Genomic DNA, 19,616 nt, shown 5'->3' with positions numbered 1-19,616 from the left:
AATCCCGAATCACTCAGAGTGAAATTTATCAGAAATCTAAAGACAGAAATATAGTTTGGGTAACCAAAAGACAAATGGATCAATCCACTACAAGTCAGGAAAAAATAGTTTTCTAGACAAAGGTGTCCTGTGGCTAGCCACAATATACCTCGACCTGGAATCAGATAAAAGACACTGCAGGCTTTTGTACAAGAACTGAAATGCCTGGCAGATACTTCTTAATGACATTGTTTATCCCATATGGTTTGAGATGCTTGCAGGGTCACCTGATGAGAAAGATGGCACTTACGTCCAAGAGGATTAGTCATGTTAAATTGTATCTCTACATGAACATTCCCTAAGAATTTCAGTGTTCACTTAAATGTGGGAATAGTTTCATATCAGCTAACTAATTTTTCTATAATTGCTTTATTGAGATCTTATTAGTGGGCAAGGAAATATGTTTATAAGTATTAAATATAATTTTGCTATTTTTCTTGGAACCATACTTTAAAGTATAAAGCTTTAGGAATTCAGTCTTCATCGTTCCACAAGCTGGCGAATATTCAAAATTGTTTTTAAATAAATCTGTTCTGTACCATGAAAGATTTCATTACTTGTGAGTAGCTATAGAATACACTTAAATTCAGCCATAACTCATCATAGCATCCTTAAAGGTGTCATTCCAATCTATAGCTCATTTGAACCTCATAATACACTGTAGTAACAGCGACTTTCCCAAGATAAAGAAAATAATACTTAGGAAGATAGCTGAAGGGCCAGTGCTGTGGTGTAGCGGGTAAAGCCTCTGCCCTCAGTGTCAGCATCCCATATGTGTTCTGGTTCAATTTCTGGGTGCTCCACTTCCAATCCAGCTCTCTGCTATGGCCTGGGAAAACAGTAGAAGGTAGTCTAAGTCCTTGGACCCCTGTACTTGTGTGGGAAACCCAGAAGATTCTGACTCCTGGCTTGGGGTTGGCCCAACTCCAGCCATTGCAGGTATTTGGGGAGTGAACCAGCAGACAGAAGACTTCTCTCTCTCTCTCTGCCTCTGCTTCTCTGTAACTCTGCCTTTCAAATAAATAAATTAATTTATCAAAAACGAAGAAGAAGATGTCTGAGACATCTTACTCATTTATACTCCAAAACTAACAGAACATTCCATGAAAAGCTAAGTACTTGGAATTACATTATGATTTCTCAAACTGATTTTCCTAAACAACACTTTAACATTATAAATTCAACATGAATAGAGATAAGCTAAGCATCCCCATGAACCTCGTTGTTTTAATTCCTACCTTTGAAAATCTTTCTCAGTGCTGGCTCTTTGACAGGGAAGAAAATTTTCTCTAGTCTTAGTTACAGGAATAGCTGCAGGCCTTCAGAACCAGAGGTGCTTTCTATTTTGGTAATAGTTAATTAGACAAATCTCTGAAATTTTTGTCAGAAAGTGCAATATTGGACTGGTGAACAACCTTTAGTATATTGCATTTTGTGTGTAAGAAGCTGCCATCATTCTTCTCATCTTTCCTGTCATTTTCTCATGCATTATCATAATTCAAATGTTGTCATTTTGTGGTGTTTAGCTAAAAAGATATATTTGTGATCATTGTTTTTGCATTTTTAAGATGGACGGTGATTGATGTGATACTTCAGTATTAAAGTTAAATTCTTGTTAGGTCCAATATTCTTCACACCAAGCAGAAAACTTACCCTGAGTCTCTGATGTCTTCGTATCATATCATGATTCTGCAGAACTGGTGTCCGTCAAAAAAGAGGGGAACCATTTATCACAGCAATTTGGCTCCTAGAAACTCAGGGTATTCTTCACAAATCTGCTGAAGAAGTAGTCAATTGATTTCAGTCCTATAGGCACAAAATCAGCTAAAATTCATATGGCCATTATTATTATTTTTCTTTCCAAATATATTAGATGAACATATTGAAAAGACAGAACAGTGTAAGATTCTAGAAGAATTTCACTGTTATCTGTATGTTAATCAAATGACTGAATAAAGAGCATGGAAATAGGACTATTATTCTGATAGTCTATATGAACTCAATATTTTACATATAATTATACTTTCTGTGTTGTCATAGTGTGTTGTGGGTCCTGAAGGTAATATACTGGGCCAGTGGAGAAATTATTTAGTTCAGAAAGTATTATTTGAGCATATTACTATACTTCTAATAATTGTGAACCATTTTCATAAGTTGTCTTCTTCACTTGTAATTTTATTCAATTATGAGGCATCTCTCAACTATTTTCTAGGCTCATTCTTCAGGTAAATTCTTCATTGCCTTCTTAGACCAGGGCCTGTCCCTGTTACCTGACTTTTTCTTAAGTGTCATGCTATGTGATCTGTCCTAGCAGATGGGTGGAATTCATATAAGAATATAGATTGTATTTGAGTGAAGTTTAAAGAACAAAGTGAGTGGTCTCAGAATAACGTAAACTTTTAAAGAAATAGTGTTTAAAACCACATTCAAGTTAAAATAATAAATTCTTGAGATTTAGTTTTAGGGATGTTGAAAATAAACTGAGGGTCTTATTTTATTACTAATAAATAGTTTGTGAAAAAAAGAATTATTATATAATAAGCACATTGAAAATCCAACAATTTAAGTTTTCTTTATCAGATTGATAGTAAAAGTCACTGAGTTTGTTTATAGCTTAGCTTGGCCTAGGCACTACATTGACAATTTGCCATGTCTTCTTTTTTCTTCTTTTAAAAATTATATGACCTCAGATAAGCATTCCCAATTAGATATGAGGATATCTGTTCAAATAGGCTGTTACCAAAGTCACACATTTAGGAAATAGTAAAGCTGGGATACAAATGAGGTTGTTCTCCCACAAAATACCTAACACCTGTGTCATACTAATGTAAAACTGATATCTTGAAAAGTGTATCTACTTTATTAAAAATTAAACAGTCTCTATTAACAGTATTATAAACACTTCTTTGATATTAAATTTTTAAGTTTTATTGAGATATACTTTTCATTCTTCATAATTCACCTACTTAAAATATACAATTCTATGGTTCTTACTATAGTCAGAAACATAAATAAGCTTCACCAGTAAATTTTAGAATAATTCATCACTCAAAAATAAACCCCACAGCTCTAGATGGTCCCCAACGTCTGTCCCAACCCTCACCTCCCAGTCTTAAACAACAATAAATGTGCTGCTTTCTGTCTCTCTGTATTCCCTAGTTCTGGATGTATTTTAGTAATCAAATAATGTAATTAATGGTCTTTTGAGATGACCTTATTTCATTTAGTGCATTTTAAAAGTTCAACTGTATTGAAGCATGACTAATTCCTTTCTAAGACCAAAGCATTTATATTTATACTGCTTTTATTTATACATATGCACATTGATCAAATCTGTATTGTTTTCACAACTTGGGTGTTAATGAGTAATGCTACTATGGATGTTATGAGTAATGCTACTATAAATATTATACATATGGTTCTACTTGGACATGTTTATATATATATATATATCTGCACACACACACGTACACACACGCATATATATATATATATATATATATATGGAACAGAGAAGTAGAATTTCTCAGTGGAATGCCAAACTATTTTCTAGAGTTGCTATGTAATTTTACATCCCCACAGTGTATGAAAATTATTTTAAAGCATCCTTGCCAATACTTGTTAGTATCTTTTTTACTCCAGTCATCCTGGATGTGTGTAGCATTTCATCCTGGTTTGATGTGCATTCTGATGATTCATGATGATGTGTATGTTTTTAGGTATTGACTATCCATTTGTATGTCTACTTGGAGAAATTTCTACTTGGACACTCTGCTTAGTTATTAATCAGGTGTCTTTATTGTGTACAAAAGTTCTTTCTTTATTTCAGATCTGATACCCTTTTTAGATATATGATTTGAAGATACGTTTTCTCATTCAATGGATAGTTTCTTTTTTTCTAGAAGGTATTTTTTAAGCACTACTTTAAAATTTTAATAACATTGAATTTATTTATTTTTATTTTGCCACATGCTTTTAGATTCCTATCTAAAAGTTATCAGTGAAGTCCAAAGTCATGAAGATTTATTCATATTTTCTTTACGTAATTTTATAATTATAGCTCTTACACTTGGTCTGATTTATTTTGACTTCACTTTTGTTCATGGTGTTAGAGTCTAAACGCCCTCTTTTTCATGTAACTATCCAGTTGTACAAGTACTATGTGTTGAAAAGACTATTTTCCACTCCTCTTAATGGACTTATAGCCATTGTTAAAAATAGTGGATCATTAATGTAGAGATTTATAAGTGAACTCTCAATTTTATATTAATATTGACTTATCCTAATGCCAATAGAATATTGTAATAATTTCTTGCAGTGGCTTTTTTTTCTTGCAGATTTTTTTGGTACTTTTTTGGGTCATTTCATACGAATTTTCTACTTCGCTGGTATTATGTTGGAGATTGTAGTGAAAATGCAGATCAGCTTGAGTAGAATATAAAAATGTTTAAAAATGTTAAATCTTCTGATCAGAAGACATACGACATTTTTCCAATTATTAAATCTTCTTTATTTCCATAGTGTTTTTGCAGTTTTCAGAGTAGGTATTTTGCACTTTTTTGTTCAATTTACTTATGAATATTTTACTTATTCCATTTCTGTTGTAAATGAAACTATTTTCTTTATTTCATTTTGGCTCGCATGGTGGTATATATGTATGTGTATATATATATATATATATATATAATTCATTCATGTATACTGATCCTAAACAATTCTTTCCATCCTGCTAAACTTATTTTCTTAGTATCAATATTTTATTATTTGATACTTTAGGGTTTTCTATGTAAGCAATCTTGTCATTTACAAATATAACTTTATATATTCCTCATCTGGATGGATTTTCTTTCTTTTTCTGGTTCAATTTCCCTGTATAGGGCCCTCAATGCAATGCTGGCTAAGTGGGATCAGAGCAATCATTCATCTTTTTCCTGATCTTAGAGGTATATTCTCTGGTCCTTCAACATTAAGTTTGATGTTAGTTGAGGAATTTTCATAGATGTCTTTTATTGGTTACAAGAAGTTTCTTTTGTTTTTAGTTCATTGAGTGTTTTTGTCATAAAAGGATATTGGAGTTTCCAATGTTTTTTCTGTGTTGTTGAGAATATGACATAATTTTATTTTGTTTTATTGATATGTTGTATTACACTTATTGATTTTCAGATGTTAAAACATTTTATTCCTGCAATAAATTCCAATTGGCCATGGTCTATAATTGATTTATATGCTACTGAGTTCAGTTTGTCAGTATATTGTTGAGAATTTTTATGTCTATATTAACAAATTTTGGTCTGCAGTTTTCTTGTAAAGTCCATCTGGTTTTACTATCCAATGTCCTCGAATGATTTGGAAATTCTCCAATTTTATTTTTTTAGAAGTCTCTTAAACCAAGATATTTGGGGAAAAAAGACTTTACTTGCTTTCTAAATATACAGATATCTATTTGAGTCACTATTTTCTAAAATAATTGATCTTTAATAGAAGAATATATTTTAGACTTTATTCATTCAACGTAATCATTGTATCAAACTAAGAACTGACAATTTTTTTTCTTTATTTCTTTTTTTTTTTTTTTTTTTTGATAGGCAGAGTGGACAGTGTGAGAGAGACAGAGAGAAGGGTCTTCTTTTTCCGTTTACCTCCCAATGGCTGCTTTTATACTCAACTTCTACTAATCTCATGGTGCTCTCTAATTTTACTTAGTAGGGAACAAGAAAAGCATTCCAATAGACTTAACAATCTGAATACAGTATATCAATTTATTGATTAATTTATTTGGTTCTGATTTATTTTGTGGTTATATGTGTGTTTTTCTTATCATTTTACTGTAATGATTTAGTGCTGCAATAAAAATTACTAATATCCTTGCTTTTCAATCTTATTAATAAACATGGTTCCATATTATCACATACTCATACTTTTAAAAGTCTGATATTTGTAATCTGCGTGACACTCTGTGAATAACAAAAATAAACACCAGATACTAAGACTCTAAGACAAAGAATTTAACAGCTTAGCTTTATTTCTCTCTATATTACAAACAAGGAACTAAAGAGATTCAAAATTACTTTGACTACCCTTGTCACTATTATGACTACAGTAACTACTTCTCTGCTTACTGTCTTATCTCTGCAGAAACCTGAAACTCTTTCAGGTAAGAGTATATTATGAAAAGGAATATCTTTTTTTTCTCTACTTTTACACTATTTATACTGGTGATATTTAACACAGCATCAAAATAATCAACAAGGATCCTTATATATTTCCTTAAAATAATCTTTTATATTATAAATCCCATTGTACAACATGGTAGCCTATAGCTATGTGAATGGTCTAACTTCCTCTAAATTGTTTCTACCATCTGTTTCACTAAAAGAAATAAAATTGGGAGAACATATTAAGGTCTACCTGTTTTACAGTAATCTAGAGTATCATAAATTTTGCCTCCTGAGTTTTAGTCCCATTCACTAGGATTCAATATTTTGGGGTTTGACTTTCAATTTTATTGTTTTTAAACTTCTACTTATTTATTTTCATTTTGTTTGAAAAGCAGAGAAGCAGACATGGAGAGAGGGGCAGACAAACAGAGAAATCGTCTATCTCCTGTTTCACTTCTAAATGCCCACAACAGCTGGGGCAGAGACAGGGCAGTCAGGAGCTCAGAATTCAATTTGGAATTTCCATGTGAGTGAGTGGCACTGGACTACTTGAGCCATCACTTGCTGTACTTAGGGTGCACATTAGCAGGAAGCTGGAATCAGAAATGGAGACCTGAGTTGAACCCAGGCACTACAGCACAGATATGAGGTCCAAGTGGTATTTTTTCTATAAAAAATTGCAGATTTCAGATGCAGGTATTCATGAACCACATTTTGAGAATCACTGTCCTACTTTGCTCCTGTTCTAAACAGATTTTTTGATTTAATATCACTGCATGTTGAAAAAAACAAAACAAAACAAAATAAAACAGACATCACTCCTTAGCCTGCAAATCAGCACCACTTAGATATTTCAAAATAGTCAAAATTTTATTATGTGTATTTTCTTTTTTAAATAATTTCAGAAACATCTTCTAATCCTGGAAAACATTAAAATGAATACAAATAGCAATATACATGAAAGAATTAACTGCATCCCAAAGCAAACTGCAACCAATATTAGACATTTAGACTGAAATGTTGCTATCATGTTTATTGTACATAGAATAAGTCCTTTTAACATATTTAAAAGTATTTTGACTTATGTTAGTGTAAATATATATAAAATTCAGCTATTATAAATAAGACATTATTTAAAATTATCTCTTGCATATTATTGAACTTGCAATGGTAAGGTAGATAGGAAATTTAGAGATGTTAGTATTTTCTAGATACTATTACCTAATTAAAATAGAACAAAGAGATTAGTTCTTTCCATTTCTTTGTGTTTATTTTTTAAAAGTTTTTCCACTTATTTTTCATTTATTTGTAAGACACATACACACACACACACACAGAGAGAGAGAGAGAGAGAGAGAGAGAGAGAGAAAGGTCCCATCTGCTGGTTCATTCTCCAAATGTCTGCAAGAATTAGGGATGGGTAAGGCAAAAGTATGGAGTTGGGAATTCAGTCTTGGTTTCCACGTAGGTGGCAGGGACTGCAGTATCTGACCCATCATCTGCCGACAGAAAGCTGGAATTAGAGATGGAACTAGGACTCAAACTCAAACACTGAGATATGAGAAGTGGGTATCCCAAACAGAGTCTTAAACACTGACTGACTCTGTGTTTATTTATTTATTTATTTTATTTATTTCACAGGTAGAGTTATAGACAGTGAGAGAGAGAGACAGAGAGAAAGGTCTTCCTTCCGTTGGTTCACTCCCGAAATTGCTGCTACGGCCAGCGTTGCACCAATAAAAAGCCAGGAGCCAGGTGCTTCTTCCTGGTCTCTCATGTGGGTGCAAGGGCCCAAGCACTTGGGCTATCCTCCACTGCCTTCCCAGGCCACAGTAGAGAGCTGGACTGGAAGAGGAGCAACCAGGACTAGAACCTGGAGCCCATATGGTATGCTGGTACCGCAGGCGGAGGATTTACCAAGTGAGCCAGAGTGCTGCCCCCCCCGACTCTTTGTTTATTTCAAAAATCTTTCTAGGGATCACACACACACACAGATTGCATGAACACACATGTGTATGTCCATATATATGTATATGTAGGCAATTGTAATGCTATTTTTGAATTTTAGTCCTATTTCCTACACTAACAAAATATGGTTTAGTCTTATGGCAGAAATGTTCTGGCACTGGTGTCCAAAAATTAGTGCAAAGGCAAAGTTGGAGAATGAAAGGCAGTTCTCTATACTGATACGGCAGGGAAAAATGATAAACACATCATATTTCACATATTAAAAATGTAATTGACTTTAATTGCCAAAATTCCCATTTAATGAAGGATTCCTATCTTAAAAGTAGAGTACTTTTGAGCAATACATTTCTTAATAAATCCATAAAAATACATAAATAAGGAAGTATATTTCAGGCATGGGTTAACTAAAAATTATTCAATTCTTGTAAGTTCAATGGTTTTCTTTTTTCTACATTCTAGGTCTGGAGTATTAAAATGCATGTGGTTTTAAAGAAAAAAATGTAAATTTTATGGTACTTGGCATATCTGTTAGTTCCTTGTGTGTATAAAGTTTCAGAACAATCTACATATTTGAAAGGTATTTATGAGTCTCTAGTTTTTTGTAAACATTGAACTAAATTATAGAAAACTTGAGTGAGAGAATTTGAAGTTACATATGCTCACAAAACAGAAGATAGGAATTCTAGTCCATGAAGTAAAAGCATTAATATAATATTATTAATTGGCAAAATAAGTATATTCAGTGTATCCAAATTACATACATTGTAATATTTGCATCCTTAGAGCTGCAAACCTGTAAGAAATGTATGACTTCTATTTTAAAATGAGAAGTTTGGGCAAATAACTTCCCTGACCCATTTTCCTTTCTATTCACACAATGGAAATAATGATTTTTATAGCAGTTATTATCAGGATTGTTGTATATATCTCATCCAGGCTAGGACAAAAATGGAATAGTCAAACCTCAGGTGATATTGTTATGATGAATGACACTAAGAAGTCCCTTTCAGTTCAACAAACTCTTTGGGATTCAATTCTCACTTTCTGTATGAAGTAGAAAACAAGCTTTCACATATGCGGAGTTTTCACATATGCGGACACAATGTGTATCACCAAAACTTGGTATGGGTTTCAAAGTTATTAGCATCAAAATAAACTTACCTTTAAATTCCATTTTCCATGAAGTTTCTTTAAGTTCCCTTGTGTATCTCAAGACTTCTGAGACATCAGCATGTGCCTTACAAGCCAGGAGACTGTTTTATTGCATGCCCGCTGTCAAGTGTCCAGAGAGTTCAGATGATCTACATCTCATCAATTTCTTGTTGAGGAGCAAGCGCCCAGCCACTCCTACATGCAGCAGATTGTTTTCTAACTTAAGGAGAAAACTGAGACTATGAAGCTGATTCTTAAGTTTCCATATGAGACTGGAATTAAAGAAGATAAAATAAAGAACTCAAGTTAGTTCATTACTTTCAGAATTGCAAGGTATTCTATTGTTAAGGAATTTATTTTCTTGCTCTCATTGCATTCCAACATGATATTGCTTCTTTGACCTCTTCTCTGGATTATTTTCTTTTTCTGATGAATGTTGGAGGATTCCCAAACATAGTCCTGACACACTCTTAGATTACAACTGCATCATGGTTTTAAGTATCAGTGCACTAGAGAGGTCTGAGGATCCAGAAGCTATGGCTATCTGACACATTTACAGCATACAGACCTTAGCCACAGAACTGTCCCAAGATTGTGACAAAGCCTCAAATTTTCAATTAAAGGAGTTTGGCTTGCTCAATAAACAGTACCATTCAATCCATATAACTTCATTAGCAACTCAGAAATTGTGTTTTGTGCAACTATGGCTCTGGCAGGCAAGAGAAGATCAAGCAATGCCTGGGATGACTTTCTACCTTGAAAATTAGGGAGCCAGGGCTATGCATTTTTTCATTAACAGAGTTTATGTTATTTTCTAACAGTTCTACTCTTTGATGTATTAAGTAAGGAGAAACAGCTACAACTCTATCTCCCCTGAGTCCCTTGAATAAATATTGACACATAAAAATACTCAGTTGAATATTGAAGAGCAAGAGAAACAATAATTTGGAAATTTCTCATGCTAGAATAAATTGATTATTTTATGAATTTTAATTCTTACCATTGAAATAAATTTTATGAGTTTTTAAGTTCTAAATAGAGAAACTAGTGACCTAGTTTCAAAAGTCATATAACATCATGTCTGATACTCTTTTTGGTGAGGGTAGTCATAAATTCAGCACATATTTAAAGGGAAGGGACCTAGACACCCCCCCTTCTTGTTGATAAGAAACAATACATTATAGAGGGAGAGGGAGAGGGAGAGGGAGAGGGAGAGGGAGAGGGAGAGGGAGAGGGAGGAAGGAAGGAAGGAAGGAAAGAAAATAAGAAAGAAAGAAAGAAATTCTTGGAAGCAATAATTTGACATAATTATTCAGTATACAGTTATGCTTTTGTTATTGCTATTCATTTGACTGTTTTATTGACATTGTGATACATTAATAATACAACAGTAATTGTGAAAGTAGTAATATTGACTACAGAAACCAATTATTAAGGACTTATTACACTGTGAAGAGCTTCTTTTGAGATTGAAGTGTAACTTGTATGCAATAAAATTTACAAAGTTTGACATATCTATATTTTTAATATGCACTGACCACAATAAGAAGCTTCCACTGCAAAATGTTTGTTATTAAGGTAACCATTGACAAATTCTAACCCTGAAACATTTTTTTTCTTTGACCATAGATAAGTGACCAAAAGTTGGATGCTATTCTTTTGTTTACAGGAATGACCAGAATTTACTGTGTACTCTGTTTTCCCTAACAGGAATGTGTAAACTGTGGGCAATAGAATGTGAGACTTTTCATCAAAAAGTAGAAGTTAATAGCTTTGATGTTGTTAAGTAATTATTTTGCATATTATTTCAACAAGAACCAAATGACACTATCAATTACACATACTATCCTTACATTATAAAAATCTCATTTCTTATCCCATTTAGCAAACATTTCTTTTTTTTATGGCAATTTTTATCCATTGCTTTAGGGTAAAATAGCAGAAATAATTCTTTTTCATACAAAGGGAGAGAAAAATGTGTTCTCTTTCTTTATTTCCTTCCAACAAATACACTTTCTCCCTCTGGAGTTTACTACTTCTAAATTTAGGATGATCTTTCAATTGCCAATGACATACAATTTTGATGTAACTGCAAAAGTTACAGAACAAAGAATCAAGTTTGCTAGAACACTTGAGAGGTGAAATCAGTAATTTAGTTTTATGTGAACTAAGGAATCCCTCATAAAATAAATCTCATATTTTGAAAATGTTTTTTTGAACTTGTAGTATAGGGCAGGCACTGTGGTGATGCAGTGGGTAAAGCACCACTTGGGGCTTCTGCATGCCATACAGGAATACCTGGGATGGAGTTCCACCGCTGTGGGGCTCCATGGGATGTGCAGCCATGGAGCCCCCACGTCAAGGTCGGTCTGATAGCTGTTGCTGTGTCTTTATCACAAGGCGGATGTTGCTAGTTTCAGTTAGGGCAATGCTTTCCCACGGTCGGGATGTTCCAGAGGAGTTGAGAATGTGGTAAACAACAAGATGGCGCCGAGGACCGCGCGGTGAGCCTGCCTGCTGCGTGACACCTCATCTGATTGGCCCGAGGACGCATGCACACTGCGTGAACAGACGACGGATTGGAGTGTTCCGTGCATGGACTTGAGCCCGCTTGCAATTGGCCAGATTTTGTATATAAGCTATGTGCTGAGGAAGGAGGGGGCTTTCCTGTCCACTCTCCTCCTTTCATTCTTTCTCTGTCCCTGTTATTTTCCCATTAAAAGTCTGCTGAAGACCGATAAGCTGCGAACAGTGTCGTTTCTTTGCGGGCAAGAGAGCGACAAGTGGTGCCGTGACTCGGATCCGGACCACTTTCTCCACGCAGGAATAGGTAAGGAACAAAAGGTAAGCGTGCGAGTGCACGGAAATCCAGCTGGGGAAAGAATAGAAACCGCGGTTCCGTCGAGGAAAGACGGGGAAATTAAGCGCCAGTAAAAAGGGTAAAGGAATCCCTTAAAAGGCGGGAGTACAAAGTGTTAAGAAACGCCAGGAAATAGGCGGAAACTTCCTTTTTACCTCGAAATGGACAATACTCAGAAACTTCCTTTTTACCTCCAAATGGACTATTCTCCGTCCACCACTAGGTTGCGCGTGCTGTTGAGCTGCTTGTTAAAAGCTGCGGGGACGCCCGTTAAGGCGGCCACAGTATGTGCATTCACTAGGGCTGTTGCCAAGACGTCACCACGGTTTGTGGCAGGTGGCCAATTAGATGAGCAACAGTGGCGGAGAGTAGGGGGACAGTTGAGAGCAGCCGGAGAGCCGGCAGAAATACTTAGATTATGGCAACTCACTGACCAGACACTTCAGGACCCCACTGAGAGCATAGGGCTTTTACTTGATGAAGGATGCGAGCTCCTAGAAAAGGTTCAGGAGGAGTCTCGGCATGATAGTCAGTCTAGTGACTGTGGTAGTCAGTGGGACAGGAAACAGACGGACAAAGGTCCCTGTAGGGACCAGCCACCGGATGAGACAGAGAAAAATTCAGTGAAGGACCATCCCCCATCGAGTGCACCCCTGCACTCGAGGGGGCCATCTCATTTATATCCCAGTTTGACTAGGCTAGCGAATTTGTCCTTAGAGGACGAACCACCGCCGCGGTATCGTCCATTGACTCTCCCTAAATCGGCCCCTAGAAAAAAAAAAAAAGGGGGGGGAGCTAAAAAGACTCCATTACAAATACAGAAAATAGGGTTAAACAAGGCGAGCCATAGAACAGTTCATTAATGCTATAAAAATAGTCAGTCCTTGGTTCGAAAAAGGAGTCGTGAATAAGCAACATTGGGATTTCCTCAGAAAAAACTTAAATGTGCATTTAAAGAAACAAAGCAAGCCGTGACAAAGGCTGTGAAAACTTTGTTGTAGATATAGAGAATAGGGTTAAAGAAACAAACCGTAGAGCAGCTTATCAGTGCTGTTGAAACAATTAGTCCTTGGTTTGCTGAAGAGGGTGTTGTGAATAAGAAACACTGGGAGTAAAAAATATAGATCAGTGTACACTGGACAGCCCTCACCTTGCATTTAAATATTTCATTTGAAGTAAATGTTCTCTGTTATAAAGTTAATATTACTATGTGCAATGAGAAATTGTGGTGACAAAGTGTCCGGACTACCCATTTTGTTTTTGTTTTATGTACTAACTCTACCCCTATTATTGATAGGAATGCTTGGACAGATTATGCTTGGTTTGCTTCACACACAAAAAAAATATATATATATATATATATATCAAGATATGCCGCAAGTAGTTAAGATTCCACACACCTGCAGAAATGTAATAATTACAGATAATAAGAGGCTAGTTCCCTCAGATATGTTTCAATTTATCCTTAAAACATAGTGAATATTATTGTGTTTGATTGCTGGATGTATATTTGTATAGAAAATTTGTATTATATTCGTATGATATATTAATAAGCCTATACCTTGGTGCAACTCTAGGGCCAAATGTAAGGACAGATTTTTGGGATGGAGAGGCTTGTGTCTTTGTTTGGCTCTGATAAACAAGTAACTTGTCTGCCGGATGACCTTCTCCTGCTCCTTGGGAGCCTGGCCAGCTCCTGGGGAGGGGATAAAGGAATGTTTTCTGATAAACAGGTGGGAATGCTTCATGTCTCGGCTCTCTGGCCAAGATCCGGGATGGGACGCACTGCTTGCCTAAGATCTTGACAATGAGCCACCCTTGTCCTTGGGGGCTTTAAGGGAGAGCCGGAGCAAGCCTCTGCTGCTGCTGTTCCATCCCGGGGGAACACGCAGTCATGCTGGACGTTGAACATGCGGGTGATGACTACTAATAATGTTTAATTCTCAGTATGGATCATTTTCTGGTGCTGTGTAAAAATTGCTTAGTACTGCCCATAGTACTGTAAATTCTACAAAACATAAGTACAACGCAGATATGAATCGATTGGCTATTGTGGCTGAGGTGTTCTGTAACAGTCCCTTTAATAAAAAATTAACAAAATAAATTAATTTAAAAAACAGAACATTCAGGACCTGCCACTCTGCTTGGTATGTCATCACAAAAATCAACAAGGAGGACTATGCCTGATAATGAGGGTGCTATCAATGTGGGCAACAAGGACATGTACAAATATTGTCCAAAAGTCAAACATCAAAAATGCCCCTCCTTCTGGGATTTGCCCCTGGTGCTAAAGGGAAAGACATTGGACCAATAAATGTCACTCCAAAACTGATAAAAACGATAATTCCTTAAATAAATAAAGTTCAGAAAACTAAAAGTGGGGCTGGCCCCAGGCCCCATCCCAACAAATTTTGGGGGCCATGACATTTGTTCCTCAACAGAACAGCCTAAATCCGTCAATTTCCTCCATGGAGTCACAGAGGGTAGTGCAGGACTGGACCTCAGTGCCACCTCCTATACAGTATTGACCCCTGAGATGGGCCCACACGGCCTCCCTACTGGGATTTTTGGTCCTTTGCCAACTGGGATTTTTGGTCTCCTACTGGGCAGAAGTAGTATAACTATGAAAGGGTTACAGGTTTTTCCTGGAGTTATAAACACTGACTTTACTGGTGAGATAAAAATTATGACTCAAGCCAATAATGTAACTTTACCTCCAGGACAATGCATTGCTCACTTGATTCTGTTCCCCTTCTCTTCAATTGGTAGGTCTTTTTTAAATAAAAGAGAAAATAACGGTTTTGGATCTTCTAATGCTTATTGAATACAACCCATAACTAAGGACCAACCCAAATTTTTCTTAAAATTAAATAAAAAGTTATTCAGTGGTCTTTTAGATACTGGAGCTGATGTCTCTGTTATTTCAGCAGCAAGCTGGCCCACAAATTGAAAAAAAAGAAAATTACCATAACTCAATTGCAAGGTATTGGTCGGAGTCAAAGATTAACACAAAGTTCCAAATTGCTACAATGGGAGGATAAAGCAGGTAATGCTGGAGCCTGTCGCCCCTATATTTTGGCTGCATTACTTGTTAATCTCTGGAGACGTGATATTCTAACTCAAATGGGGGCTTTCATACATAGTCCAAGTAAGATTATTACCATTAACATACTTCAACAAGGTCATTTGCCAGGTAAGGGTTTAGACAAACAACAAAGCATCGCATCTCCAGTTACTTTAACTGTCAATCATGACCAGAGAGGCTTATGTTTCCCTTGATGGCTACTGGTCAGCCTGTGCCCCATGCAAAAAATAAAATAAAATAAAAATCAGATAATCCCGTGTGGGTGGATCAGTGGCCTTTACTGCAGGAAAAGATAAATGCTGCACAGATATTGGTGGAAGAACAATTAACAACAGGACATATAGTTCCTTCTAATTCTCTTTGGAATAGTCCTATTTTTGTTATCAGAAAAAAATCTGGGAGATAGCGATTGCTTCCAGGCCTTAGGGCTGTTAATGCTACTGTGGAAATTATGGGGGCTTTATAACCAGGTTTACCATTGCCTACTGCAATTCCAAAGGACTCTTATATTGCAATAATAGATTTAAAAGATTATTTTTATACTATACCTTTACATCCAGAAGATTGTCCCTGATTTGCTTTCAGTGTTCCATCAGTAAATTTTCAAGAACCTATGCAAAGATGCCAATGGAGGATCTTACCTCAAAAAATGGCTAATAGCCCTACTTTGTGCCAACAATTCATTGATGCTGCTCTTCAAAATATTTACAAAAAATATAACAATTTATGTATTATACACTATATGGATGATATTTTGATAGCTGGACCCGAGGAATTTTTGGTGATACAGTAATAAGAGAGCAATTATCTGCTTTTGGTCTTATCATAGCCCCTAAAAAATACAACTTCAATATCCTTATCAATATCTAGGCTTCCAATTGTACCCATGAAAAATACTTCCACAAAAAGTCACCTTACAACTGGATTCTTTACAGACTTTAAATAAGTTTCAAAAACTTCTAGGGAATATTAATTTGCTTTCTGCACATCTCCACCTCACAACAGGAGACCTTAAACCTTTATTCAATATCCTAAAAGGAGGTCAAGCTTCTGTAATTTGTGATGGTCACCATACAGTTATTAACACCTCTTTTTCATCTTTACAGCTAGTTGAATTAGTTGCTGTTGCACTTGCATTGCGGTCTACTTTGGATGTAGCAGTTAACATATACACCAATAGCAAATATGTGTTCCTATCAGTGCCTCAATTGGCCACTTGTTCATTCCTTCCTGGATCCTCAGCTGCTTCTCCTCTGTTTTCTCGCATTTGCACTGTCATTCGACAGCATACCTGTCCTTTCTTTATAGGTCATATTTGAGCACATTCCAATCTTCCTGGACCATTGGCAGAGGGTAATCATTTGGCAGATTCTGCTCTATAAATATATTCTATTGCTACAGCAACAAAAGATCACGTTTTACATCATTTAAATGCTCATACGTTACACTTAAAACATAATATTACTCAAGAACAAGCTCGACAAATTGTAAAATTCTGTTCTACTTGCTCCATCCAGTTACCAGTACCTCACTTTCACATTATTCCTCGTGATTTATTCCCCCAATCAACTATGGCAAATGGGTATCACCCACTTCATGGAATTTGGTAAACAAACATATATACATGTGTCTATTGATGCTTGCTTTAAATTTATTTTTGCTTCCTTACATACAGGTAAAGCTACAAGACATGTTATTGCCCGTTGCTTACAAGCTTCTGCTTCCCTAGGAACTCCAAAGCAGATTAAAACGGATAATGGACCTGCTTATATTTCTGCCTCTTTTAGAAATTTTTGTGTAACTTTCTATCTCATGTTACTGACATTCATTATAATTCTCAGGGTCAAGACATTATTATATATACACATCACACTTTAAAACAATATTTTAATGATATAAACAAAAGGGGGAGTTTAGGGTTCTTGCCCATTCTCCTAACAAATGGCTCTCACATGCTTTATTCATTTTAAATTTTTTCACATTGGATAAAGATGGTCGTCTTGCAGCTATTCAACAGTGGCATCCACAAACAGCTGGGGTAAGAACAATGGTAAAATGAAAGGATCCTATCACCAATCAATGGAATGGACCTGATCCAGTACTGGTATGGGACATGGACTCTTAAGGGATGGGTATTTTTATGCAACCAATTTGCTTTTACATTGTTAGCCCCTAATGATTTTCACAACTGCTCATTGGGCTGTGTGGCCCCAATACTAACATCTGTATTTCCAAAGGCACAACAGTGATGCTCATTACCTGAGAACTGTGATGATAATGTCATCTTAATTGGAGACCTGCTTTCACCATGGCTATGCAGCTAGTGGGAGTTCCTGGATTGGCTTATGGAAATAATTGTGGACTACGAAGGCTTACACGTTTGATGACCAAAACAATCAATCTTACTGCTACTGCGCTATCCAATATAGCTAAAAAATTGGATCAAGTTCGTTCAGGAGTACTCTTAAACCAAGCAGCTATCGATTATTTGCTGTTAAAAGATCATGTAAGCTGTAAATCTGTTCCAGGGGAATGTTGTTTTAACATTACTAACAATGCCATATATAGAGTCTGTTATGGATAAACTTAAGAGTAAAATGCAACATGTGTTTATTACTAACCCACTAACATTTGAAGGGTTTCAATGGATTCGTTGGTTATTAATGCGGGCTGGATTGTTACTGCTTTTCATACTTTGTATGGGATGTTTTCCATGTGTTCTACAATTTGTGCTATCTTCGCTACAGTCTGTATGGACTGACATTCATCAGTTAAAACTTTGTACCAAACCTCCTTTGTAATCAAAAATAATTAATATTTGGCTGTATGTTTCATCTCTCACCTAATGTTGGGCTAAAATGGTACTCAAGAATGGGTAAGACACTCCACATCCTGTACCTACCTAAGACAGGGCTCAAGTTAAAGAATGGGTCACTATCGGTTGCTTGTTTGTCATGGTACTACTGGGCCTTGCCTTCATAGCCAGATGGATCAGAGCCTTAGCACTCCGTCAGCAGAATACCAACTTGATAATCCAACAGGCTATGCTGGCCACCTTGCGATCTCACCCCAATAAAGAAGTATGGCTTAGCATGATGGAGCGGTAGTCAAAGACGGGTAAACACTGATGGGCGCTCCTAGCAACCTAAGACAGAGGGTAGGACAGGCTTCCTATTACCTCCATGACGGGTAAGCAGGTAGCGCGCCATTGGGTACCTAAGACAGGCACGTTTCCATGCCATTTAAATAATAAAGAAGGGGGAGATGTGGGGCTCCATGGGATGTGCAGCCATGGAGCCCCCACGTCAAGGTCGGTCTGATAGCTGTTGCTGTGTCTTTATCACAAGGCGGATGTTGCTAGTTTCAGTTAGGGCAATGCTTTCCCACGGTCGGGATGTTCCAGAGGAGTTGAGAATGTGGTAAACAACAAGATGGCTCCGAGGACCGCGCGGTGAGCCTGCCTGCTGCGTGACACCTCATCTGATTGGCCCGAGGACGCATGCACACTGCGTGAACAGACGACGGATTGGAGTGTTCCGTGCATGGACTTGAGCCCGCTTGCAATTGGCCAGATTTTGTATATAAGCTATGTGCTGAGGAAGGAGGGGGCTTTCCTGTCCACTCTCCTCCTTTCATTCTTTCTCTGTCCCTGTTATTTTCCCATTAAAAGTCTGCTGAAGACCGATAAGCTGCGAACAGTGTCGTTCCTTTGCGGGCAAGGGAGCAGCACACCGCCACTTCTGAACCAGCTGTCTGACAATGGACTTGGGAAAGAGCATTCTGGTACCCATATAGGATACCTGAATGAAGTTCCTGTCTCCTGGCTTCAACTGTTGTGGGCATACAGGAACTATATGGAAGATGTCCCTTACTCTGCTCTGCTCTACTCTGCCTTTCAAATAAATAGCAATGAATAAATAAGGATTTTAAAATAAATTTTTAAAAAAGTCATAAAAATAAGCTTGTAGTATGTTCTAGATGCTGTTTTAGTTATCAGCGGTAAGTTTTAGTGCAGGATGAAGTTGTCCTGCACTAAGTATCTGTGAATATTTCTCATTGTCAAGACTGGAAAGTACTACTGATACCAATTGACTGCAGGCCAAGAATGTTAACCATTTTCTAGTACACTGTACAGCTCTCAATGCAGAATCAAATATTCAAAATATCAATAATTCCAAGGTTAAAACTGTTGTCTACAAGGACATAAAGATGAAGTAAAAGTTGGCCGGTCCTACGGTTCAATAGGCTAATCCTTCGCCTGCGGCACTGGCACATCAGGTTCTAGTCCTGGTCAGGGCGCCGGATTCTGTCCCGGTTGCCCCTCTTCCAGTCCAGCTCTTTGCTGTGGCCCAAG

At 36.6% G+C, this 19,616-nt stretch overlaps 1 long non-coding RNA gene across 1 annotated transcript; it reads left to right on the top strand.

The window, feature by feature from the left end:
• The first annotated feature begins 11,974 nt into the window (after nt 1–11,974).
• Nucleotides 11,975–18,947, top strand: LOC149127082 (uncharacterized). The gene is made up of 2 exons (XR_016232586.1): nt 11,975–12,147; nt 16,938–18,947. It is a non-coding gene; the product is annotated as an uncharacterized LOC149127082 (long non-coding RNA).
• Nucleotides 18,948–19,616: the final 669 nt, after the last annotated feature.

This window comes from Oryctolagus cuniculus, chromosome 4 (assembly GCF_051225735.1).
Source record: "Oryctolagus cuniculus isolate XC-2025 breed Fujian yellow rabbit chromosome 4, ASM5122573v1, whole genome shotgun sequence".
In the NCBI taxonomy this organism is placed as follows: domain Eukaryota; kingdom Metazoa; phylum Chordata; class Mammalia; order Lagomorpha; family Leporidae; genus Oryctolagus; species Oryctolagus cuniculus.
Note: the sequence above shows the minus strand (reverse complement) of the source record. Positions and strands in the feature narration are given on the sequence as shown.